Below are 27,325 nucleotides of genomic sequence, written 5' to 3' on the forward strand. Positions count from 1 at the left end.
CAGCACCACGGGTTATGCAAAGGGCTCTGGAACAAGTTTCAAGCGTGAAAGAAAATCGCTGTTACATTGCAAAGTAGTATGAGGCTTAAAAAACGGAGGAAAATACATCCTCTTCACGTTGCCTTCTCTTTCTCATTAGTAATTTCCCTCACTGATTGTTTTTCATTACTATTTCTAACCAGTGAGGAAGCATGAGCTGTTGGAATAAAAATGAAAATACATTTCTGAGGGGAAATGAGGATGTCCAAAAATGGGCATTGGTGGTGTCAGTTTCAGGCCATCATCATTTCTTTTACTCACGTATTTTTCTCACTATTCAGTCATCCTACTCATTCACCAGTCATCATTCTTATTCCTAAAGCTGTGCTTGCTCAGGCATGATATCTTAGCACAGGGGGTGCACACCTTGTTTCTCAGGATGGCCAAATGTACCCCACAAGTCCCAAAAGGTGATGGCTGGAAGGTTTTGAATCGATGATAACCACTGGGACAGCTCTGGGCAACCCCCCAGACCATCGTTTTTTAGCCTGCTAAGCCATCACAGAAGGAGAAAGACCATATGCAAATCAGGCTCAGTCCCACCACTAAAGGCGCAGTCCGGCCTAACCTGTAAGGTGACATCCCTCCTGCAGGAGACCACAAGCATCCCAAGACATGTTTCGGCCACAACATGTCTGGGGTGCTTGTATTCTCGAGCAGAAGCGATGTGACCAAGCAGTTTGGACTGGACTGCCCCTTTTTGTGGTGGTACCAAGCCTGATTTGCATGTGGTCTTTCCCCTTTTGTAATGGTTTGGCAGGCAAAGAACGATGGTCTGGAGGGCTGCCTAGAGCAATGTCAGAGTTTGATTAATTCTAAACCTTCCAGCCATCACCTCTTTTGTTTTGCTTAGTCCCCCCACAAGCCTCATACTGTGGGCCGAACTATTAATGCAAATGTGCGGGTGGTAGAGGCATTGGTACACACATATGAATTAAAAAAACATGTTTAAGGTGTCATTTTCATGTATTGCTTTTTACTGTATGGCATTATAGCTAGAGCTGCACATATGATATGATAGGTTATTTATAACGCGCTTAATGCCCAGAGGTTTCTAAGCGCGGACCCGGGGATCGAACCTTTGGTGCTCCATGTCGTCTTGCTTCCAAGGCAAGCACATTGCCCCTGAGCTATCCTCCCGAGATGCAATATCATGATGCAAAGACAAAAACTGGACCACCGAGGCTTCACACACCCGATATGATGGACTTAGTGACTGACTGACTAACTGACTTTAGGCCAGGCAACACTTCATCATTAAATTCATGTGACTTGGATGGCCACAAATAATGTCCTAAAGGGACTCAATTGGCCCACCGTCTGCATGTTGTGCACCACTGTGTTAGGAGTGCGGAAAAGCCTGATGATTGAGGCAGGTGAGTTAGCGCTGAGGAGGAGGAATGAGGATGTCCTAAAATGGACATTGATGGATTTCATTTTAGGCCATCAACATTTCTTTTCCTCACTTCTCCTTCATCCTCCTCATTCACTAGTTTTCATGTTCTTAAAGTCTCATCCCTCTTCACTCAGGTGTGAGGCAGTAGGAATACGAATGAATGAAGAATGATGACTGAGGAAGATGACTGGGAGGTGAGGCAGTTCGAAGAGGAGAAATTAGGATGTCCTAGCATGTATACTGGTGGTTTCCAATTTAGGCCATTTGTTTTCCTCTCTTCTCCAACTCGCTCCTCTGTCATCTTCCTCATTCACTAGTCTTCATTCTTTTTCCTAATGTATACTCCTCCTCACTTGACACAGAGTAAAGTGAAGCATTGTCCGGAATGCTTGAAAGCTCGATGATTCCTCCGCTGTAGGGTGTGAATCACATGCCAATCTCAAAAACTTTTGAGAACAATAAACACAAATGTAAAAACACAACAGTGTATTTGAATGATATGAACCTGGACATTACATACATTTGCAGGAATGCTTAGCACTAGTGTGAAGCACATTAGAATTAAGGCTGATGAGTGAGTAGGAGAAATAAGGATGTCCTAAAATGTCCTTAATATGTATATTTTAGAACATCCTCATTTCTCCTTCTTCACCACTTTCTTACTCATTAGTTTTAATTTTTATTCCTAGCGGCTCACTCATCCTCACTTGTTCGGAATAAGAATTAAAAATTATGAGTGAGGAGGACGACAGAGGAGTGGGGAGATATCGTAAATTATGACATGCAAGGGCTAGCTTTAAAGTTATAAACCAAGAAAGCGATAAAGAGGAAAACAACTCGTGGGCCCCAGCCTCTCTGTTGAGTTGCACGAGGTGATCCAGAGCAGGTTTCTAATTTTGAAGAATTTGGGTGTAGCTGTGATATCAGCGTGAGGCAACCTGTAGAAATGGGCTGGTCTCCTAAATAGTGCTGATAAGCGTTAGTCTGGGAATTGCCAACAGATTGTATGTCCTGGGGCCCTTTGGCAGATCAGATCTTCCTTTATGAATTTGTCTTGGATATGAATGGGGATTATCTTTTATGTCATCGTGAACCATAGACTGTCCATAATCATACAAATGTAATGCATTGCAAAGTGGTCTTGCATTGTCCATCTCTGCCATTTTGGTGACATCATGGTGAGGAGATAACAAGAGGGGATAGTTAGTGGGATAGAGGGTGTGAGGCAGTAGCAAAACCTGTGATGTTGATGAATGCAAACCGGAAGAGTAGGAGTCTTGTACCTGTATGATTCTGCATGTTTTGTGATACTTAAGTTTCACCTAGAGGGAAGATCTCAATATCTATTAACTAACTGCACTGGGGCACACAGAGAGCCGTTGGTCTGGAGGGAGTCAGGGAATATGTGATGAGGCTAAAGATGCTGCAGGCTGTGCAGTGAGCTCTAGGTGGTTCTGCTGAGGTCAATGTCGTAGAGGTGGTGCAAGCAGTCATATGGCTGCAGTGTTTGTCGGGTCTGTGTACATAGTGTAAAGCTAAACGTACCCTGAAACGTGAGGACGTTTGTTGGGGTAGGGAAGAGATCTTTGGGAGGCTCTTGAGGAGTCCACTTGCTGGAGTTCGAGGCTAAGCTGAACCGGTTATTTCGGTCGGTAGTCGCTGATATGAGGGGTTCTGTAGTGTTGTCAGACAGATTGCTTTATGAATTTGTCTTGCTTTTGGATGGGGCTTACATTTTAGCTGTTATTGTGAAGCAGAAAGAAAGGCTTGGGGGTGTCCTTCTGGACCTCTGGCTGTCCGCAAACTATCTGTGAAGCTGAATCCAACAACTTCTATATCAAAACCCGTAAAATAAAAAAAGGTTTCCGGCAGCATGTGCTTCCTAGTGCAAAGTGTACAATAATATTCAACTATCAAGGAAGAGATTTTTTTCCAAAGAGAAATCCTACAAACCCATCTGCATAAGCATTAATCACACATAGAGAATTGAAAGGATTTGGGAGATCCTTCCCAATCTTAATGTGCACATATTCTCCCATGTTGATGTGCTCATCAAGATCGGGGGAAGTCTCCCCAATTCTTTGAACATTTTACTCACCTTCTATCTCCTCGAGCCACAACATGATCTGCAGTCTGTGCACAAGGCAACTTAATTGAAAAATATTTTTGTGTTTGTATTTTAGAGCTGGATGTCCTTTCAAACAAACAGAACAGAGCAGAGACAGTCCTAGGGCAAGGACCCTTTACACAAGAGCATTGCTGGCTTGAATGACATATACTGAGGGGCCAGTGGTAAAAGTAGGTTCGTATATACTGACAGGGGGCTACATGAAGAGTGACTTTAAAATAATTTGCCATTAGTAAGTCAAGAGACGAATGCCTTGGCCATGTATCGAAGGTCGCTATTTTAAATGGAACAACTCTATAGTGTAGTAAATCAGGTGGGGTGATTTTTTTAATATCGCAATCTGAATCCCCTTTAGGGACTTCGGATTTTGGCAGATAAGACACAGCGAGTATACATTTTTCCCTAAAATTACACACTGTCTTTAAGTGATGAAACTAGAATTTGGACTCAATCTGCGATTTATGTCCTTGACGATATGTCTTTTTCATATAAAAGTGTTAAGGTTTAGGTTTTACAAATGTAATTATTTTTTAGATGCCTAAACAGTGCACAAATGACACAATACATTAAAGTGACAATATAGAAAGGTTTACAGTAACAGGTTTACCAAAAGGAGTACTGTTGCAACTTTATCTTCCCTGTTCTGAATGGTAGCAACATGCAAAATGATGTGAGCCTAAACAAATGGCCTTGGGTTTTGAAACTATCAAGATTAAAAGACACAGTAAAAGAAAATGCAATATATTATTTCATCAACTTTAATCATTATTTCAACCACCGGGCAGTGTTATGCACCTATCGATGTGTTAACACCCACCATTTGCACCCCTCAAAGGCTAACACCATATCCCAAATTACCCTTTCACTGCTGTCTCTCTGCATTAATTTCTCCTTTCGTAATACTTATTGACACAAAGCGAGACCTTGGTGGGAGCTGCTATGCTGCCTTGCTCTTGAAAGCTCTGAGCAGGCTTTGACTATCTGATACTGCAACAGAGCAGCAAAGTCGGAACTGTCCTCCTTCTTGGTCTGCCTGCGTACTGGATGTGGGACCCAGTTATTTATATCTGGACGGAATGGTTGGCCAACCTAGAGCTTACACCGGTGGAAGGAGACTGTGTATTAAGCAAGCTGATTTGCTCTACGGTCCTTTAAATCTTGACAGTCCCACAAAATTAGGGGTGTACCGAATTTCGTCTTCGAGTGAGTACTCAGCCAAAATTCGGCCAAAATCCAGGTATTCGGCTTATGTTGAATACTTCATAGAGTACTCACTCTAAGTCAATAGTCTGGCCTACTTTCTATGACTAGCTATCTCTCTTTGTTTGAGAGTGATAGCCAATCATAGAAAGCAGGGACAGGCTGCAGAAACCAAATAAGGTCTTTCCTTATTGGCTGCTGCAACCTGCCCATCTCCCAGAGCCACAAAGCAAACCCCCCTATTTTTAGGGGGTCAATGGGCCTTTTGCCGGTGGCCCCCATTGCTGCATTTCATTTAAAAAGCAAAAAGCATTAGGGCCGCCAGGGCAATGCCCGGTGACCACCGTAATTGTTGCAATTAGGGTTGGCGGGCCATATCTTGGCAGCCCCCCAGGCCATTTTAAAATAAATGCAGCAGTGGGGGCTGCTAAGGCAGGGCATGGCGACCCAATAATGCATTTTTTTAAAAAACAAACAGCAGCATTGGGGGCCACGGTGGCAAGGCCTGGTTAACGCTGCAATTGTTGAGTGTAGGGTCGCCAGGCATTGCTCTTTGAGTGCCCCAGGCCATTTTAAAAAAGATGCAGCAGTGGGGACCGTCAAGACAAGACCCGGCAACCCCATACCCTCCAATTGTTGCTGGGGGGGTCGCTGGGCTTTGCTTTGGTGGACCCACAGTCCATTGTAAAAAAACAAAAATGCAGCAGGAGGGGCCACCACGGTATGACACTGTGAACCCCACAATTATTTCTGGGGGGAAGCCGGGCCTTGCCCTGGAGGCCCCCCAAGCCATGGTAAAAAAAAGAAAATGCAGCAGAAGAGGCCGCCAGGGCAAGACCCGGCAACCCCCTCAATTGTTTCTGTGGTGTCGCTGGGCCTTCCCCTGGTGGTCTCCCAGGCAATCTTAGAAAAAGACAGTACTGGGGACCGCCAGGCAAAAACCCATCAAACCCCACAATTGTTGCTGACGGTTTGCCGGGCCTTGCCCTGGAGGCCCTAGGGTCATTGTAAAAAAACAAAATGTAGCAGTGGAGGCTGCCAGATCACAGTGGGCCCTGCAAGGGTGCCGAGCCCTGCCCTCGTGGCTCCTCAGCCCCTGTAAAAAACAAATGCAGCAGCGTGAGCTGCCAGGGCAAGACCCGGGGGAACCCCACAACAGAGGACTCTGAAGCAAGGCCTGGCGAACCCTGTTACAGAGTTTTAAAAGGCAAAACAATATGTGGGGGGCACCAGGGCAAGACCCACTCACCCCCTGCAACAATTGGTGGGGGTCACCAACCACGCCTTTGCGGACCCCATATTGTTTTGTCTTTTAAAACGACTATTCGGCTCACTATTCAGCTCTGGCCGAATACCTGGACCAACTATTCGGCCAAATAGGTAATTCACTATTCGTTACAGCCCTACACAAAATACAGAATGGTTGGCTACCCTATGGTTTACACAGGTGGATACATTCTGTGTTCCCAGCAAGCTGATTTGCGGTCTCCTTCCCCCTTACGCCTAACCGCTCACTCTTCCATGGGTGCCATTTCTTATTGAAGGTCCTGTTCCAAGACAAATCAATTGATAGTCATTTAAGATATGTTAGCAGCATCATATATTTAAGCAATAAATCCTAAAGGGTAGGGGCTTTACTGAGCCAGGTAATGCCCGGGGCAGTTAGAAGCCTGATCGATGCAAAGACTTTAACGTTAACCCGGGCATTGCCTGGCCTGGTAAAGCCCCCGCCTAGAGGGATTTATAGCTATTGGCATCCCAGCATGTTATAATGGGATGCTAATAGTTTATTTTTTTCCAACTTGGAAAAAAAAAACTACAAACCAAGATGGCCGCCATGGTGGCCATTGCTGCGACGGAGATGCGCCGGGAACATAGTGTTCCCAACGCCCGCAAGGCTCTAAGGAGCACAAGGTAAGTGGGACTGGCAGGTATGATGGAAATTGGGGATGGGGTCGCGGGAAGGAGGGGAAAGGGAGCGCAGGGGTGCACTTACCTGACTCCCGGTGGGAAGGATGGCGGCCTCCTGCTTCCGAGGAGGCTTGAAGCAGGGTCTTTACCATGAGGTAAAGACCCTGCTCTGAGCCTCCAGATTGGCTGGGAGTCTGAACCCCAACCCTCCCTACCCCTGCCGGGTACTAATTTGCCATACGAACGCAGACAATCAGAGATCTTACTTTAGGTTACCTTTTTGCTGATCAGTTGATGTTAACGTTCTTGAGTCTGGTTATTTTGGTTGCTGAGTCATGGATCTGGGCAATCTCTCAATCTCTTTGCAGCAAGATTTTCTGGTTGCTCTGCAAAAAGAGCATATAACTACTTAAGTGATTTGAAGTTTTACAGTGGACTCTTGCTTATTTTTCATTTTATTATGAGTCTGTGTAGACATTATTGTGTCTGATGCGTTAGTGTATGTGTACAAAAAGCCATAATTTTTTTGTTTATCAAAAAGCTTTTATTGTTATCATAAAAGAAAAATGTACTATTACAACCACATCTAAGTATTTCAAGTGTCCCCATTGATCGGAACCAGTGGTCGAAGTGTACGAAAAGAAGTAGTGGAACTATGTTCCTTGCTGGCCTGTCCCCACAAACCCCATCGCCACGCCCCCTCCCATGAGCAATAAAATCCCCTAAACAAATGCTCCTTTGTTTGAAAAGTAAACCATTCCGGAACGGTTTCTTTTTCAAATAAAAGTATAGGAACAGTAAAACTAAATAAAATAAAAGAGTGGAGGAGCACCGCTCCCGCCCGCATTCGACCACTGACCGGAACTAATAAACCAAGAAGACAATTGCACATCCACCAGTAACTACCCTCTACCCCCTCCCATCCTGCAGTCCAACAAGAATAAATACCCCCTTGCACAACTCAAAGGAGCGACTCTTGCCCTCGTGGAAAAGGTGAGAGACAAATTCACAACACCCTCATTTCCTACTTGAAAAAGCAGAAGACCTAGATGCAGGTGTAAAGTCTGGATTATCAAAGATAGTGGGACCCAAAAAGAAGTAAGACCCAGTCTCCCCGTCATGCCATCACAAATAGCCATCACTGTTTTCATAGAGCAAAGTTCAAACTTGGTACTGAAGTCTACCTCTGGCCGAAAGCCACACCACGTACACTTCAAAGTCCTGTCCACCACCTCTTATCCACAAGTATCCAGGTTTTTTATCTGAGCTGGAGTTCAGCAGCTCCTTTAGAACACAGAGCTGCAGTGCTTGGAAATATTAAAAAATATTAGTGCCACCTATGTCCACCTTCACTCTAGCTATGCAAAGAGTATATCTGAAGAGTCTGTGGAGCTCACCCTTCGAGATAACTCTATTGGGGCGTAACAATCTCTTGTGACAAGAGGTGGGATTTGCACATTAAACAACAAGTGATCAAGACTTCCCAGATAAATGGCTCAATTGTGCAATATGGCATGAAACCTGGTGGGCTGCCACTAGATCAAACGGTTCGGATCTGCCATGCTAAATCTGTACCTTTGTGACCTATGGTGCAGCCACTTGGGGTTCTTATTATTAGATGAGGTGCGGCAAGTTAACGAAAATCAGTTATTGAGAAAAATCATGGGGTGTCTCATGGTTTTCCGGGATAACTCCTGCATGAAGAATGTGATTTCATGTGTATTGAGGATCTCATATCTTTGAAACCATTGCTTTATTGGCTGCGATTATATGGAAATCCTCACTTATCATTAATCATTAACAAGAGGACTGATAGAAGATGTTATGTTTTCAAACGTTTGCACTTTTTCCCCTTGGTTAAAATCCATTAGATCTTCTTTACACCCTCTTGGTTTTATAAACCTTTTTTTTTTTTACCAAGGAGTTAATTGTTAGCGATGGGATAAGAAGGTAACTGGTGGAGAGTTTTCTTTCTCGTAAACATGATGCCAGAAAGGAAAGTGAGCTTAAAAAACATTTTATCCAAAGATTATCCCTCTTGCTGTTAGGCCATGTTATATTCAATGGTTGTCAAATCCGAGGAAACAGGCACTTCTTCTCCATTTTAGAACAAATATACTTTCTCAGGGAGATATTGTCCACTCCTCGGAGGGTGAACCCATTACTGATTCCAAATGCAATTGTCTCTGGTCTGATGTAAACAACCTCCAGCATTTTGGTTTTTTGCCCTATTCATGCAGCTCTAAGAAAGACATTTATTTTCCCAATATTGAGAACCCAGGGAGTGAGACATGTTCTGATAGCTTTCCAGTTTTTAGAAATTCCTGACATGTTCATTGCAGTGTTTATTCTTCTATTCTTATATTTAAAGTGCACTTTAATTGAGAAGTCAGCTGCTTTGAATACAACGGTTTTAAGTTATTACAATGAAGTAAATTACTTTGTGGTAATTTACTTCTAATATTTAATTTTTATTTGAGGGGGGCCCCACACCTTCACTTACCACCCTACACTAAGCCCCCAAACTCCCCGTTTTACCCCTTAAACCTCAAATACATGTACCAAGGGAGAGGCCCCCAGGGGTCACGTGGATGAACGCTCCTTGAAACGTTTCTCACGGCTACCGGAATGAAAAGGGATCCTGAGCCCCCCCCCCCTTTGACGCCCTCCCACCAACCTTTGAAGTGAGCGGTGGCCCCTCCATAAGGTGCTGCAGGACTGGGGCGAGTTGCAGGCAGATCGGAGTAAAAATGGCAGACGCGGGACCTGATTGTGCAGCACGCCCCTGATTCTTCCGGGCCGTCTGCTTCGCTCGCAGCTGGTGGCCCCAAGCGGGGACTGGACCACCTCTGATCCTGGGGGCACGGAAAAGACGTTCCTTGCAGGAGCGCAGAGAAGGCCTGTCGAGGCACCCGAACCGGGGGACAGCCAGGCAGCAAATCAGACCACCCTCCCGGGGGCGTGGTTAATGCACCGGCACCCCTAGTGAGGAGGACCCAGGGGATACCTGGTGCAGCACCTCGGTGCACCCGAAGCGGCCAGGCACTCGCAGGTGTCCCGCGGACTGGAGAGGGACAAGCAGGGTCTGCCTGAAGAGTGCCTCCACCACAAGGCCAACCCACTGGTAAGTGGACGAGCCGGCATGGTGTCGGTCCCCAGCCGGCCACAGAGGAGCCCCTTCCCAGCACAGCGCCTGTGCCGCTGGCCCTTGACAGTGTTTATTGGCCCACCTTTTTCCGTGGCACATGAGAGAGCTGCTTCTGGACCCCCCTTTTCTGGAGACAGACCGATCGGGGCCAGCTCACAGAGACGTATTGCCTGTACCTAATCCCCCGACTCAGGGCGAGGATTTGGCAGTTTACCACGTTGGGGCAAAAGAGGTCCAAGTAATTGCATAGTGCAGTACCCCACACATGGGCTGGGAATCCACCCTGAGGCAGTTTCATTACGAGCTGCACACCCCTGGCCAATGGCAACGAGTGGTCATGGAGGAGGAAATAAGTGACCAGGCCTCCACTAAAAGAGACATTGCCTCCTTGATGGAAGAAATCAGGGGAATCAGAGCTGATATTGGGGACAAGTTGGATAGACTGAACCACCGTGTAGACAAAATGCATGAGAGGATACAGCAAGTCGAGTCTAATCAGTCTTCCTTGGACACTTTCGAAACGCAGATGGGCATGAGGCTATCAGAGTTGGAGAGGAGGGTGATGGAAATAACTCAAAGATGGGCCAGTATTCCAGAGAAGGAGGGAGAGACTGAGAGGGATTTGAGGAGAACATCCATAATGTCGCAAAAGCCCCGTTCGGGATGACTCAATTGACAAACCCAAAATTGATAGGGCCCACAGAGCAGGAGCAACAACCAGGTGTCCGAGGTCAGTGCTGGCTCGCTTTCATCATTACCCTGAGAAACTGAAGATCCTAGAGAAAGCGAGATTGGTGGGCGCAGTGCACGAGGGAGAGGCCAACATCACAGTTTTTCAGGATCTATATCCTATATACTAGCGCGACGCAGGCTGTGCGGCCCATTGACCCAATGGCTCAACGACAAGGGCATCCGTGACAGATGGGGCTTTTCTTTTTCAATAACTTTTGAGAACGATGGTTACAAATATCACATGGTAACTGAGGACGACATAAGAAGAGTTACGGAGGAACTGACCGGGACACAGGAGAGTACACTTAAAGACGCAGGAGGCTTAACGAAGAGTGAGGGCTGGCGTGTTAAACTGTGCAATAAGCGTCACGTACCAGCCTTTTGAACATTTAGAAAGCTGAACACTCCTCCGAGAGACTTGTCAGAAATGTGGTTACATTTTTGCCAGATTTTAACTAGGGTTTGGTCTCTCAAGGATAATACCCCCAACTAATGGATATAAAGACATTTCCCAATGCAGCCCTTTCTATTCGGGTCAAGAAACGGCTGAGTGGGGTCCTAGGGAGAGGTGGCGGGCTCGTGAATTCAGGCAGGGCAGGGGGAGTAGGTGGCGGCTGAAATGGGGAACGGAACAGAGCCAACTCGAAAACTCAGGATGGGCGAGGGGGAGGTTGGGGATGGCAAATTCCTTTTGAGAGGGGGGAAGAGGTCGATTGACCAATCAAGGTTAATTATTGCTTTCATTTTGGGGGTTGTGATTGAAGGGGGGGCTCAGGAGAGAAGTGTTGTTACATGGCTAAAAGTCCCGGGGATGTTACTGGTGTTCCGGTCAGAGGTCGCTCTGTTGGGTAATCAGGACTGGACTCTTTTTGGGAGCGGGTTAGTGGGGGGATGGGGAATGCTGGGGAGTTAAATGTTTGGCGAAGTTACTTTCAAGTTTCACAAGCACTGTGTTCTGGTTTGAGTGACTGCATTACTTTGGTGGCGAGCCGCATAGTACAGTTGGTGAAAAGATGCGGGTTGAGCAGGGCAAACAATTACAGAAACCGATATGGGGCTTCACATAACAATCGGCTCACTGAATGTACGGGGAGCAAACTCACCGACAAAGAAATCCCTCCTGCTGAGGGAATTTAGGAGGTCTCAGCTGGACATATTACTGATACAGGAAACACATTTGGTATCAGGGGCGGAACCTTCCCTCCGGACAAACCTACTGGGAGATATTTATAGGGCTTTGGTGAAATCTAAAAGAAGGTGAGTGGCGATTATGTTATCCAGCCACCTGAATTTTAAGGTGGAGGCCCAGATGGCGGACCGGGAGGGAAGGTTTATGCTTGTGAAGGGAAAATTGGCGGTGTCCCCGCTGACGATGGGATTGGTCTACTGCCCCAACGAGGGTCAATTGGTGTTTTGGGAAAGGGTCAGGGACTGGCTGAGGACCTTTGTTGAGGGCCCTCTGCTAGTGGGAGGGGATTTTAACATGATCCTTGACTCCATGAAGGACCATTGTAGGGTGTGGACAAGGGGCGGGAGGAATCCCGTGTTTGGTGCCAAGGTCTCTGAGAAGTTTAGGCAGACTAATAGCGATCTTGGGATATCAGACTCATGGGTACAATCGGAGGGGGGAAGCCCTTCACTTACTACTCCCACGTATATATAATTCCTATTCAAGAATAGACTTGATTCTAATTGATGACACACTAAGGGGTCAGATTGCCAGCTCTCAGGTGGACTCGGTCCCGAAGTCGGACCACAACCTAGTGAACGTAGTGTTGGGGACATGAGTGGTGGGGACTTTGGGGGGTAGATGGATGTGTAACGATGCCCTCCTTAAGATCAAAGAAATAGCTCAAACCCTACTCACGGAGATCAAAGCCTATTTTGAATTCAATGATACGGGGAGGTGGTTGATCACCACCTGTAGGAGGGGTTTAAAGCTACTATGCACAGGGTACTCATTAAAATGGGCTCTCACAAGAAAAGGGAAAGGAGGAAACATGAGCAGGACCTTTGGGAGAAGATAGCAGGAATTAGACTGGTCTCTCGATGGGGATCCCCCTTCACCCTAGGGAAGCTGGTAAACTTCAACGATATGAAGCCCAATTGAAATCATTACTGCTACATGACACGGAGAGGAAATTATTATTTCTTAATCAGAAATATAATGAGCAGGGGGATAAAGCCGACAAGATACTGGCCTGGAGGTTACAAGAGGAACGTAAGAAAAAATTGGTGAACGAATTTAGGATACCTGGGGCTCCCTCTGTGTATAATGCAGATGGGATTGAGGAACAGTTTAAATATTTGAACTTTGAACGTCTATATACATCAGAAAATGCGGGGGACGGGCCTCATATTACGGACTTCCTTGGCAACCTGTCTATTCTGAGTCTCGCCAGCGAGACGGCCGTCACCCTAGAAGGTCTAATAGGGGTGTGCAGGAGGTGGAGACCACGATTAAACGGATGAAATGGTGTACAACAACAGGCGTGAATGGTTTCTCGTTCTGTTTCTACAAACAATATAGATCAACCCTTGCTCCATTTTTGGCAAGGGTGTTTAATGCAGTCTTAGAGGGAGGACCCCTTCTGGAAACGATGATGGGCACCATTATAGTGGTGCTACCAAAGAAGGGTAGAGATCCGGCCCAGTGTGCATCTTATAGGTGGATTTCCCTATTAAATGTGGACATTAAAATCCTGGCGAAATTATTGGGTAATAGAATTGAAGGGGTGTTGCCTACTCTAATTCATGGGGACCAAGTGGGCTTTATACGAGGCAGACAGGGTATTAACAATATCATGAAAACAATAGACTTAATGCAGGGGGTGAACAAGAGTGAGGGGGAAACAGTGTCTAGTCACTTTCGATTTGGAAAAGGCCTTTGATCAGGTGGAATGGAAATACATGATGGACGTTTTGAAGAACATTGGCTTTGGGAAAACCTTTAGAAGTTGGGTTGCAGCCCTGTATAACTCCTTGATGCCTGAGTCATGGTGAATGGGATGTTGTCTGCCTCCTTCAGCCTATCTAGGGGAACTCGTCAGGGATGTGCCCTCTCTCCACTGTTATATGCTTTGGTGATGGAGCCCCTAGCCATCTCCATTAGATCCAACCTGAGTATAAAGGGAATTATCCGAGGGGGTGTCGAATTCAAACTCTCATTATTTGCGGACAACATTTTAGCCTACCTGTCAGACCCGCAGACCACTCTCTCCCGGCATTAGTTTCACAGGTATCCAGTATGGCGTGTTTTCTGGCCCAAAATAAACACTGATACATCCAGGGTGATGCCTATAAGGAAGGGACAGTCGGGTCTCGATTCAGAGGCACAAATGTGTCGGATGAAGGTGGAAAGGATAGGCATTGAGTATCTGGGGTAGCTATTACTAGAGACCTTTCAAGCCTGGTGAAGTGGAATTCCACTCCCATGTTGGACAAAATCAGAGCAGACCTGAAACGGTGGGAACCGGCAGTTCTAGCATGGAATGGCCAGATGACATCGGTGAAAATGAATATATTGCCATGTCTCCACTACTTCTTTATCTCTTCCCGTGATCCTTCCAGAAAGGTTTTTCAATTAACTTAATGTACTGGTGTCCAGGTTCATCTGGGGGTAATAAGAAAGCGAGATTGAAAATGTCAGCCTTGACTCTCCCTACGGATCATTGTGGATTTGGTTTCCCAGATTTCTGAAACTATTATTGGGCTTCCCAGCTGAGGGTCATGTTGGAGCAGAGGAGGGAGGATCAGAGGAATTATTGGACTTTCCTGAAGGACCTGGAAGCCCACCCCAGGAAGGTGAGGGATTACCTCTGGGCCCCACAAAAAGATATCCCCTACAGGTTGAAAGCCCACCCAACCCTAGGCAATTTTGCATAGAGGAAAGGCAATGACAGCCCTATCCTCGTGGCTGTCCCCTCTGACCTCGGTTAGGGGCCAACGGAAAGCCCTACACAGGCAACATTTTAAATATTCCTATCAATGGTCGTATGAGGGACTTGAACGCGCTGGCCAATTATTCCGCCAGGGCAAATTTAAGACCAATGAGGAGTTAGTGGTTGATATGCCCCAGGCGAAATTTTCAATCTTTGACTACTTAAGGTTCAAAGGGATACTAACAGCACCCAAGTGGGAAGACCGTCTACTCAGGGAACTTACCCCCTTTGAGACAGTAATAAACATGGTGATGAGTAGGAAGGGGATGGTGTCACAGATATACAGGATGCTGATCTCGGCAGACCTGGGTGGGGGGGAAGGGAAAAGATCTGGGAAGAGATGGCAGGGAAGGAAATTGCAGGGGAAGACTGTGATCGATTATATAAAATAGCTTTTCATGGGAACTTGTTCACGGCCATGATGGAACACAATGTTAAAGTCCTTCAGTGGTGGTACAGAGACCCTCTTAGACTTTCAAAAATGTTCTGGGGACCTCCTAGGTGCCCCAGATTTTGTGGCCAAGTGGGATCTTGCATAGATATGTGGTGGGGTTGTCCAATAGTACTAGTGTTTTGGACAGAGGTCCTAAGCTGGATCAAAGAAACTACTGGGGATCAGCTGGTACTGGACCATCTTCAGGTGCTCCTTGGGCTCCCAACCGCCGGCAGGGCGAGCCTCGACTGACTAGGCCGATCAAAACCATGTTGAGGACTGCCAGAATAGCAATAGCCCAGAAATGGAAGGGGGAATTTCTACCGAAGAAGGCTGAAAGGCAGTTAAAGGAATGGTTTGGTCAGAAAATATTATTGTCCCTATGGGTCGGCCATGTGCTTTTAACCATAATTTGATCGATCGTACAAACATTTCCTATGCACCTTAGCCGAGTTTTCGTCTCTTGAACACAAGCAAAATCAGGCAGCAGGGCGTGGCCATCTTGTGATAATCTTATCACTTGCCGCATCGCCCTGGGTGACCTGCACTTGCGGCACTAAATCATATCCCCCGCCCCTGAGCCTGACATCACTAGACGCGTACCACCCATTTCACAATGCCAAAGCACGTCTCGTGTCAACATTCTCTGCGCCTCAGCTAATGACGTGTCGCCATGGAAACGGTAGGAAGCCATCTTTCCTCGATAAGTATAAACAGAGCATTTCACAACACACAACAACAGATTTTCTTTTCCATTCCTCTTGCTGTATTTCTTTGAGTATTCTGTTCTGTGAATCGTTTCTGTGCTCTGGTCAGCTACCTTCATTGCTTGTAGCCCATTTTCGTTTCTTTACCACACAATGGCAACAATAATGCCCTACGTGTATGAGCCCGAGTATTCCGAGGAGGAATTACTGGAAAGAGCAAGCTCTGTAAACGATGGGGATTTAGACAACAGTTGGGCGGACGTTTCAACAGATGAAGAGCCTGGGCCTAGTCGCATGGACGGTGTTTCCACCTGGTGTACCTGCAATCGGTGCGCGCTAATGCCAACCGAGGTGGAGAACTGCTGCTGCCGAGAAAACTCTGGATGCTTGTCCTACATATCGCAAGGCTATCCACAGCCGCAATGCGTTACTGAGCTGCCAGATTTCACGACAGTCTGTCTCACACGGTCCGTGTTGAGGATTTTGATGGTGCTTATGCACGAACTTCGCGCAACAGTTCGCCCTCGTAATCCAAATAACGAGTAAGTATAGTCTGGTTGTGATGTCAGTTAGGCCACTACTATTTCACGGTTGTCCCTTATATTCTCGTAACTTCAAGATATCATTGTCATATCCGTTTAGTCTTGCAATTCTCTAGTAATAGTCGCATAAAAGTCGTTCAATATTGTGCAGTGTCTAGTTAGCATTTGTCCTGTCAAAAATGCCATTGCATACAGGAATTGTCATTGACAACTAAGGTCTAATACACTTATCTTGGTCATTTAAAAACAGATTGTATCTTTCTCTTTCATAGGTAGTACAGGCTGGTGGAATATGGTTCGTACACATGGTGGCTTCATGGGAGGCTTGGACACTGCGTTCGACGAGTAATACCCGCCTGTGTCGTTGGTGCCATTAGACAAACTTTCCCCAGTGACAGCGGTCAGTACAGGGGATTTTCACTTCGCTGAGCTGCAACCAGACCTTTACAATGTCTAGTATTTTTGTGCCATCAAAATAAGAAACGAATTAAAACACAACCTATTTTTTTATCAATGGTTGTTTCAGTTTGTAAGTGAATCAAGTGTGTCTCCATTCAGCAGTGTTCCGGTGCCATGTCTGCACGCCTCCCAGCCCATTCATCCCACCCCCCACTATCAAAGGCAGTTCACACCAGTGGATGTGCGCTGCCATGGGGTGCTGTCAGGGGCTCGAACGGCCAAGGTGCCAAACAACATGTACACTTCAAAAGGTATCCTTCGCCCATGGCAAATTGTTCACATGGCCTCCTCAGACCCCGTGTCTCCAGGCAAGCTTCCCCTGAAGCAGACTGTGCCCCTGCAATCCACATAAGTGTGTCTCCATTCAGCAGTGTTCCGGTGCCTTGTCTGCACGCTTCCCGGCCCATCCATCCCACCCCCCACTATCAAAGGCAATTCGCCCAGTGGATGTGCGCTGCCATGGGATGCTGTCAGGGGCGCCAACGGCCAAGGTGCCAAACAACATGTACACTTCAAAAGGTATCCTACGCCCAGGGGCCATTGTTCACATGCCTCCTCAGTCCCCGTGTCTCCAGGCAGGCCTCCCCTGAAGCAGGCCGCTCCCCTGCAATACACATAATACCACGACATATACACGTCATTCATTCACAAACACACCCCTTTTTGTTATTCTTTATAAACCACTTCATATTTACCATGAGAACATCTTTGAGCACTGCAAGTCAACTCGTGAACGTACTACTCTGTGACCGCTTCGAGTGAACTCGTCAGTGCGCTACCTGTGAACATCTCCCTGTTCTCCTGCCACTAATTACTCTGCTTGCTGAATCCAACTGTTTGTTGGTCAAGGTAAGGGCATGTATCCTAATCATATCTCCTTCATTTGTACATTTATATCTATTCCGAAGTAACGAGCTCCGTAGTGCTATGTTAATTTGTATCATTGCTATTGACTTGAGTTTCTTTTGTTATGTTATCGATATATATATTTTTATCAATGTCAATTGGCATCATATTGCATCCTTCGCGGACCGTCTCTATAATATAAGCATGTTTCCTTTTCATGCACGATAGTACATTCAAGGGACGACTAACATGTTCTAATTTTCAACACATCAATGAATCGTTTCTGAAATTTATCCCATAATACAGCCGCACACGCTGCACTGGTTTTGCTGTGGTGCCCAAAAGAAAGCGTGCAATGAACAATGTATGGTCCAATTCATTCTTTCTCACATGTTTATGCAAAATAGTTTTCTAATAATGTTGACCTTTATTTTGCAGAATTTACAACAATGCCTGCATGTTCTATTTTCGGTTGCCCTTCGAAGACCCATGACAAATCCGAAGGCATTACAATGCATGTATTCCCTAAAACTGTTGATCGAATAAGAGAATGGGTCAGACGTTGCGGATATCCACCAGAAGAGCTTGAAAGTAGAGTCAAACAAGTCTTGGAGGACAAGAGGGGTCATCGATACCGTATCTGCAGCCTGCACTTCGACCCGGATATGTACGACACATTCTTGTACACAAAGAGGAATCAACTGAGAACAACTCGAAAATTGCTCCCAAACGCTATTCCGACTTTATTTGTGAAAATGCTGCCACAGGTGAGTCACGCTTCCGGATTTAGCTTTACGCCTGTATTTTCGGTGTAAATGTCACTTATAGTACTTTCCATATGTATGTGATTGAATAGCTGTTGAAATAATGACTATTTTGCTAAACATCAGTCCTTGTTTTGTAGAACCCACATAGAAAAATGATTTATGGAGACGGATAACTATGCTATATTATGCATTTCAATAAGTATAATTTTCTCGTATTCAGTCTCCTTACATGCCACTTTTTAATGTTGGAATTTCTAAATCGAATAATACTTTCCCTTTACCACTCCATGACTATCCACCGAATATGAAGCAACAAGATTCAACATCCATGTCTTGCCTGGAGTCATCAACCACTTTGAGCGCGTATCAGGTAATCTTACCTAGCTATTCTGTTCCAGACTGGTTTTATGCACGGGATACTAGATAATGTGATCATATTTTCGCCACATATCATCGGTTTACACAATGTTTCATTCCTACTTTACTATTGATATTTACCTTTGTCTCTTTCCAAATTGTGTGTCCAGTTTCCAATCTTTTCGTCCTTACTAATGCAAGTACTGTGTTTCAGGGAGATGCTGAAGAGTCCACTACAATTACAACATCCATCGTAGTAGATCCTGTGCCAGAGTTATGGGTCTTCACATTTCAATAGGACGAGATAATCTGATCATATTTACATATCGTGCAATTGTTTTACACAATGTTTCATTCCCACTTTACTATTGATATGCACCTTTGTCGTCTTTCCAAATTGTGTGTCCAGTTTCCAATCTTTTCGTCCTCACTAATGCAAGTACTGTGTTTCAGGGAGATGCTGAAGCGTCCACTACAATTACAACATCCCTCTTAGTCGATCCGGTGCCAGTGGTATGGGTCTTCACAGTTCAATAGGACGAGATAATCTGATCATATTTACATATTGTGTAATTGTTTTACAAAATGTTTCATTCCTACTTTACTATTGATATGCACCTATGTCGTCTTTCCAAATTGTGTGTCCAGTTTCCAATCTTTTCATCCTTACTAATGCAATTACTGTGTTTCAGGGAGATGCTGAAGCGTCCACTACAATTACAACATCCCTCTTAGTCGATCCGGTGCCAGTGGTATGGGTCTTCACAGTTCAATAGGACGAGTTAATCTGATCATATTTACATATCGTGTAATTGTTTTACACAATGTTTCATTCCTACTTTACTATTGATATGTACCTTTGTCGTCTTTCCAAAGTGTGTGTAGAGTTTCCAATCTTTTCGTCCTTACTAATGCAAGCACTGTGTTTCAGGTAGATGCTGCAGCGTCCTCTACAATTACATTATCCCTTGCAGTTGATCCGGAGCCAGTGGTCGAAGTGTACGAAAAGAAGTAGTGGAGCTATGTTCCCTACTGGTCTGCACTGCTCCCCGCAAACGCCATCCCCACACCCCCTCCCACGCACAATATAAAGCCCCCAATGCATGCACCTGCAGTTTAAGGGAATGTTCAGTGCACTGCACTGAAAGTGCAAGTTTCAACTGCTTCCTATACTTTTATTTTAAAACGAAACCGTTCCGGATGGTAAAACTTCATTAAAAGAAGTAGAGGAGCACCGCTCCCGACCGCTCCCGCCCACTTCGACCACTGTCCGGAGCCAGAGGTATGCGTACTGACAGTACCATCTAATGAAAGAAAGTCGGTCTAATTATATGTGTAATCCAAATGACTTATATTAAATGGATACTATTTTTTGTAGAGATGTATACAAGATCCGTATATTGAACCGGAGGAACGTGGATCTGAGTCGGTGCGCCAGTTTGCTGATGTTAGAGTAAAGAAGGTTTCAAAGAAAATAAATAAAAATAAGGTTAGTTATAAACACTTTATATTGTTGGCAATAGTTTTTGCTAAGGCCTTCATTACATGCTTTTTTTAAAATGTAAATTGTACAACACTGTATGTTGGATTTACACTGAACATCCCTTTTCCTATCTGTCTTGTAGTTGCCCGATGGAGTACGAACTATGAAGACACAGACAGCGATACAAATGACAGATGCTGCTTGCCAAACTGTTTTCACCATGGAGGAACTATTCATTGAGGCGTGGCGTGTTCGCACTCGAGATGCCTATGTCCAATGGCCAGAAAATGAATTTAATATGACCGGCGATTCCAGCAAAGTGTTTTTGGACCATTGTTACAATGCGCCTGCTCCGCCAGAGGAAGGCGAAATTGAATTTATAGATGATAGTTTAACATTACTAGATGAGCACTTGACACAATCGACACCCCCCAAAAAAATGCCCCCCAAAAAACAGTCCAAATTGATGTTTTCTCCTATCCATGGTCAAGTAACAGATGTTGAAATGACAGAAACAGAAGCATCAACACTATTGACCGACGAAACAGACAAAGATATCGACTATAGTATGTCCGGTTTGGCTATGTCCACAACGGTTCAGTCCGAAACAACAGTGTTGCCAGATGACAGTATAATAAAAGAGGGCAAATACATAGTATTCGACGGCAGCTTGATGGAGATTATAAAGATGCTGAAATGTGTGCATTCAGTGGGAGGGGAAGTATGTGGAGTGCCATTGGTGAGCACGACTCGTCTAACACAAGGCAGTAATCTCAAAATACATGCCACCTGTGAAAAGTCACATAAAGCATTTTCCTGGTCCGCTCAACCAATGCTGGGGAAACTGCCAGCTGGCAATCTACTATGTGCAGCAGCTTTACTTTTCAGTGGCTCTACTTTCACAAAGTTATCCAGTTTCTTTCAGTTTGTGGGACTCCATTTCATTTCTAAAACACAATACTACAAATACCAACGTGATTATCTATTCCCTGCCATTAGTGATGCTTGGAAAATTGAACAATTGGCTATTCAAAGTACATTCCCCGACAAACGGTTCAGGCTAGCCGGCGATGGACAGTGTGACAGCCCCGGATTTTCTGCTAAGTACTGCACCTTCCATCTTCAGGACATGGAAAGTAAGAAAATTGTGAGTTCGGTGGTCATGCAGGTGTCCCAATGTAAATGCTCGGTGGCCATGGAGAAACTTGGTTTTATAAAATCACTGGAAGATCTACAATTGAGGTGAATGCAAATCGACCTCATAGCCATGGACAGACACGTTTCAATAGCCAAGACAATGAGAGAGCAGTATCCAAATATTAAACATCAATTTGATGTATGGCATGTTGCCAAATCAATCAATAAAGAAATCTCAGCTGCAGGGAAAAAAAAGGTTTGGAAAGTATTACGCAATGGTCCCAGTCTTTCAGCAACCATCTTTGGTGGAGCTCCAAAACATGTGATGGGTCTGTAGAAATTCTACTGGAAAAATGGCGGTCACTAATGCACCACTGTTCCAACGTTCACCACTGGACAGAAAACCAACATTTCCACCAATGTGAACATAGCCCTTTGTCCCAAGAGCAGGCACGGAAGAAGAAGTGGTTGATCCCATCTTCACCTCCACACAAAGCCATTGAGAAGATTGTGTTTGATAAAACTCTATCAAGAGATCTTAAGGGACTCAGAATTCTGTCACACAGGAGATTTGGAGGTGTTCCACAATATGTGCCTAAAGTACAGGCCAAAGAGATTGCATTTTGGCATCCAAGGGATGAAATGTAGAATTTTACTTGCGAGAAAATGGAATTCAATTTTGGGAAAGATCTTATAGTTAATGTCGTCGAGATGCATACTCATGGAATCGCGCACAAATCTGTTCAGAGCACACATACATTGCCACAAAACATTGCCAGCGTGCCATGTCCACCCAAAGCCGAGCTTGTTAAATTGTTCAAATCCCGGTTGAAATGATTACCATCTGTTTTTATTTTTGCAATTTTTTTTCTATAAACTGTACAAATAAAGTATGCAATTTGTCTTTTGAAATCTATCCTCTCAGTCCTTTTCTTAAAAATATATGACAATTATTACGATTGCTTTCACATTTCACAGTTTAGTCGGGATACTGTGGGACCTTCATTTTTCGTGTTAATGACCAATGGGTAACAGTGTGCAAGAATATTTGGGTTTTGGCAGTTGCCTTGCAATAAAGTTCCACAAAAAGCTGAGTATCTGCTCGTCCTACAAAAGGGATTAGACCTAGGCCACAAAACATTCTAGTCACGCAAGAAGTACTGACTGTGAAAACATGCCAAGTGATAGGAGGCCATGAGATAAGCAGAGGTGGGCCTATCACTAGACACATTTTGACTCATTTTATGTGTTACATCGACTATAATTTCTGAATAGGGGGCATTCTGTCATTGGCAATTTTTCCCCTACAGCTCAGCAGCGCCACAAAAAACGAGCAGTGACAGCCCCCAATTCCCTGTGCCCGTGCTTCAAAATTCATGTTCTCATGGATGAGTTGACATGAGATGTTGCAAAGTAAGAATGTATGTTAATTTTGAGTGAAGGTCACGAGCTTTGAATTTTTGCTTGGGAGCTGGGAGGCCCACGTATCCCGTGCACAGTATAAGGTTCTATTGTTTTTTGACCTTGAGAGGCAGGGACCATTCCGAAAGGGATTGAATTGAAGGGGGGGTGTAATAACGTATGATATGATAAGGTTGCCCATTCCGAAACTGCACCTAGTTACATATAAGTTCAGTTTATGAGAAATCGTTGACACGAACGGAGGAGTCTGCATTACGGTCTGCATTACGCCAAGAGAATGGAAATGCCGAATATAATGTACGTTTCTCTTTAGACAATTTCATACCAGAACTAGTCAAAATACAAATAGCTGACACTTATTGCTGGGTGACATTGTACTTGTTCGTTCTGTTTGGCATATTGCAATGAAGTGCTAGTACAACCTTTGTGTGCTGGCCTATCTACCGGGCACATGGGCAGGCCAGCATCATGACGCATGTACACCACCACTCGTTTCTCCCTGGCTCTACGCTAATAAATCATTACATTGTTTTTGCACCTCGAATTCTTGTCCCAGTTTACGCATTACGTTTAGAGCTCAACATTCTCGATCGCACAATCCTCGGAAGCAAATAGCAGAGTACTTTGATATTCCACGTTGTATTCTCTCAGTTCACATTGTGTCACCTCTGCGCTATTAAAGAAAATGATTAATTGTAATAAAGATCGGCTACTGAGACACATTTCAATTTTTATCTTTTGCAAACAGGTACATCGTGCCGTTCTGCGTTTTGTCATCTATTCCAGACCCCGACCGATGACTTCTTCAACCGCCAGCTGCAGCTACATGTCAATCACTGGATCTACTTAACCATCTTTTGGGACGACAGACAAGGTCCAATATGTCCGTACGCGGTACCGGCGATTAGGAGCAACATGACAACCTTTACGGTGGTCTAGTGCCAAGTTGATGCACCAGCCTTGCAATTCACCAAGCGACCAAAGTGCTTCATTTAGACAAAACGAACACCCTGTGTACCCAAAAAGACCAGCGCGTGACTCACAATAAAAATTTGCAGATTTATGGAAAGAGAGCAAAGAAAAAAAGTTCAATTTTCATTGATTATGTCAGACGCCGAATGTTATCGAAACATTTAATGTGAAATAAATGTACTTTACCAATTGTACAGTCTTGCTGTTTCCTTTTAAAGTACAGTTTCATATTACTAATTGTGACGCGCTGTGCTGTGAGGCGATGTGTGTTGTTTTCCGGGTCCCGCGTCTAGTCGCGTAGGTGACGACTGGGCGCGTTTGGCTACGCTGCCCAGCAACGTCACGGAGAGAGGCGGAACGCAGGTCACCCAGGGCGATGCGGCAAGTGATAAGATTATCACAAGATGGCCGCGCCCTGCTGCCTGATTTTGCTTGTGTTCAAGAGACGAAAACTCGGGTAAGGTGCATAGGAAATGTTTGTACGATCGATAGAATTATGGTTAAAAGCACATGGCCGAACCATAGGGACAATAATATTTCTGACCGAACCATTCCTTTAAAGCTCTGGGACATAATGACAGTGGAAAAATGAACGGCATATTGAACAACCTAGCCGAATTTCAAGAGGAATGGATCCCCCTGGGGAGAGGGTTGAAGGAGGAAGTGGGGATGGTGTTCAATGAGAAGGTTATCTCCATTTTAACAGGGGGAGGAGGAATGGGTTGGTGGTGGGAGTCACAAGAGCCAGTGGAACTAGTCAAGTAAAGGAGAATGAAGTATCAGGGGGTCTGGGGAAGGAAGTCTGCAAGGGGGGAAGGGTTGTACTCACTCGATCTTGGCAGATTTGAATACTTTCAGGGGTCTATCGAAGATGAGGTTTTGTGTGGAGTTTCTCCTCACACAGAGACAGCAAAATGGTCAAGTGTGCGCTACAAGACCGCTGGTAGTAATAACGGATATGTTGCTTTTAGTGCTATGTGACATTGAATGAGGGGGGGGAGCAGTTAGGGGGGATTTGAAGACAAATTGTTATTATGATGTGTTTGAAATGTGTTGTAAGTGAACGAAAATGCTAATACAAATCAAAGTTTACCAAATTCTAAGTAATTCTAAGTAATTCTAGGTGTTTGCAATGAAGTAAATTTCCACAAACTAATTTACTGTTGAAACAACGGGAGATCCATATTACAATTTAAGAAGAGGGCAGATATAACTTGCAATAGATCTCAGTAAAGCATTAATATTGTGGTCAAAAAGTTAATCTTATGGAGTCCAGAGATAGTATGGTCTGCTCTTATTTTACAAGCTGGCCCCTCCTCCTGTGTCTGTGGTATTTCCCCAACAATTCCCCTTAGCTCCTCCCGAAAGTTTTCTAGGAGATCTCAAATGCTATAGGACCTTAATTAATCAATGTAAGCTCCATTTTCAATGCAGACCTCTAGCGTTTTCTGACTCTACAACTGAAGACGCATTTGTGCTCTGCCACCTGGTGGGGCTAGCAGCGACTTGGGCGTACCTGCTCCTTGAAGTCTGTTCTTATTTTACAAGCTAGTATGGCCCACTCTTATTTTACAAACTAAGTGTTCAACGGAAAATGCAAACAATAACTGAGAGAAAGGTAACCCTGCTGCAACGTACTCTTTGTGAGAAGCAACTAGTTTGAAAGGAAACCATTCAGAGACATCATCACCGAAGGATACGATTATAGGTATAACCAACCCCCTGGATGAAATACAAATAGCTGACAGTTATTGCTGGGTGACATTGTACTTGTTCGTTCTGTTTGGCATATTCCAATGAAGTGCTAGTACAACTTTTGTGTGCTGGCCTATCTACCGGGCACATGGGCAGGCCAGCATCATGGCGCATGTACACCACCACTCGTTTCTCCCTGGCTCTACGCTAATAAATCATTACATTGTTTTTGCACCTCGAATTCTTGTCCCAGTTTACGCATTACGTTTAGAGCTCAACATTCTCGATCGCACAATCCTCGGAAGCAAATAGCAGAGTACTTTGATATTCCACGTTGTATTCTCTCAGTTCACATTGTGTCACCTCTGCGCTAATAAAGAAAATGATTAATTGTAATAAAGATCGGCTACTGAGACACATTTCAATTTTTATCTTTTGCAAACAGGTACATCGTGCCGTTCTGCGTTTTGTCATCTATTCCAGACCCCGACCAATGACTTCTTCAACCTCCAGCTGCAGCTACATGTCAATCACTGGATCTACTTAACCATCTTTTGGGACGACAGACAAGGTCCAATATGTCCGTACGCGGTACCGGCGATTAGGAGCAACATAACAACCTTTACGGTGGTCTAGTGCCAAGTTGATGCACCAGCCTTGCAATTCACCGAGCGACCAAAGTGCTTCATTTAGACAAAACGAACACCCTGTGTACCCAAAAGGACCAGCGCGTGACTCACGATAAAAATGTGCAGATTTATGGAAAGAGAGCAAAGAAAAAAAGTTCAATTTTCATTGATTATGTCAGACACCGAATGTTATCGAAACATTTAATGTGAAATAAATGTACTTTACCAATTGTACAGTCTTGCTGTTTCCTTTTAAAGTACAGTTTCATATTACTAATTGTGACGCGCTGTGCTGTGAGGCGATGTGTGTTGTTTTCCGGGTCCCGCGTCTAGTCGCGTAGGTGACCACTGGGCGCGTTTGGCTACGCTGCCCAGCAATGTCACGGAGAGAGGCGGAACGCAGGTCACCCAGGGCGATGCGGCAAGTGATAAGATTATCACAAGATGGCCGCGCCCTGCTGCCTGATTTTGCTTGTGTTCAAGAGACGAAAACTCGGATAAGGTGCATAGGAAATGTTTGTACGATCGATCGAATTATGGTTAAAAGCACATGGCCGAACCATAGGGACAATAATATTTCTGACCGAACCATTCCTTTAAAGCTCTGGGACATAATGACAGTGGAAAAATGAACGGCATATTGAACAACCTAGCCGAATTTCAGGAGGAATGGATCCCCCTGGGGAGAGGGTTGAAGGAGGAAGTGGGGATGGTGTTCAATGAGAAGGTTATCTCCATTTTAACAGGGGGAGGAGGAATGGGTTGGTGGTGGGAGTCACAAGAGCCAGTGGAACTGGTCAAGTAAAGGAGAATGAAGTATCAGGGGGTCTGGGGAAGGAAGTCTGCAAGGGGGGAAGGGTTGTACTCACTCGATCTTGGCAGATTTGAATACTTTCAGGGGTCTATCGAAGATGAGGTTTTGTGTGGAGTTTCTCCTCACACGGAGACAGCAAAATGGTCAAGTGTGCGCTACAAGACCGCCGGTAGTAATAACGGATATGTTGCTTTTAGTGCTATGTGACATTGAATGAGGGGGGGAAGCAGTTAGGGGGGATTTGAAGACAAATTGTTATTATGATGTGTTTGAAATGTGTTGTAAGTGAACGAAAATGCTAATACAAAGCAAAGTTTACCAAATTCTAAGTAATTCTAAGTAATTCTAGGTGTTTGCAATGAAGTAAATTTCCACAAACTAATTCACTTTGTTGAAACAACGGGAGATCCATATTACAATTTAAGAAGAGGGCAGATATAATTTGCAATAGATCTCAGTGAAGCATTAATATTGTGGTCAAAAAGTTAATCTTATGGAGTCCAGAGATAGTATGGTCTGCTCTTATTTTACAAGCTGGCCCCTCCTCCTGTGTCTGTGGTATTTCCC

At 44.8% G+C, this 27,325-nt stretch overlaps 1 long non-coding RNA gene across 1 annotated transcript in view; it reads right to left on the minus strand.

Annotated features, from left to right (window-relative positions):
- LOC138488325 (uncharacterized) overlaps positions 1–27,325 on the minus strand; it is a 255,954-nt gene that overhangs the window by 92,197 nt on the left and 136,432 nt on the right. Inside the window, exon 2 of the long non-coding RNA XR_011274639.1 lies at positions 6,951–7,060. This is a non-coding gene — a long non-coding RNA (uncharacterized lncRNA). The remainder of the gene's footprint in view (positions 1–6,950; positions 7,061–27,325) is intronic.

The sequence above is a fragment of the Ambystoma mexicanum genome, chromosome 9 (assembly GCF_040938575.1).
Source record: "Ambystoma mexicanum isolate Mex_15411 chromosome 9, UKY_AmexF1_1, whole genome shotgun sequence".
NCBI classification, from domain to species: domain Eukaryota; kingdom Metazoa; phylum Chordata; class Amphibia; order Caudata; family Ambystomatidae; genus Ambystoma; species Ambystoma mexicanum.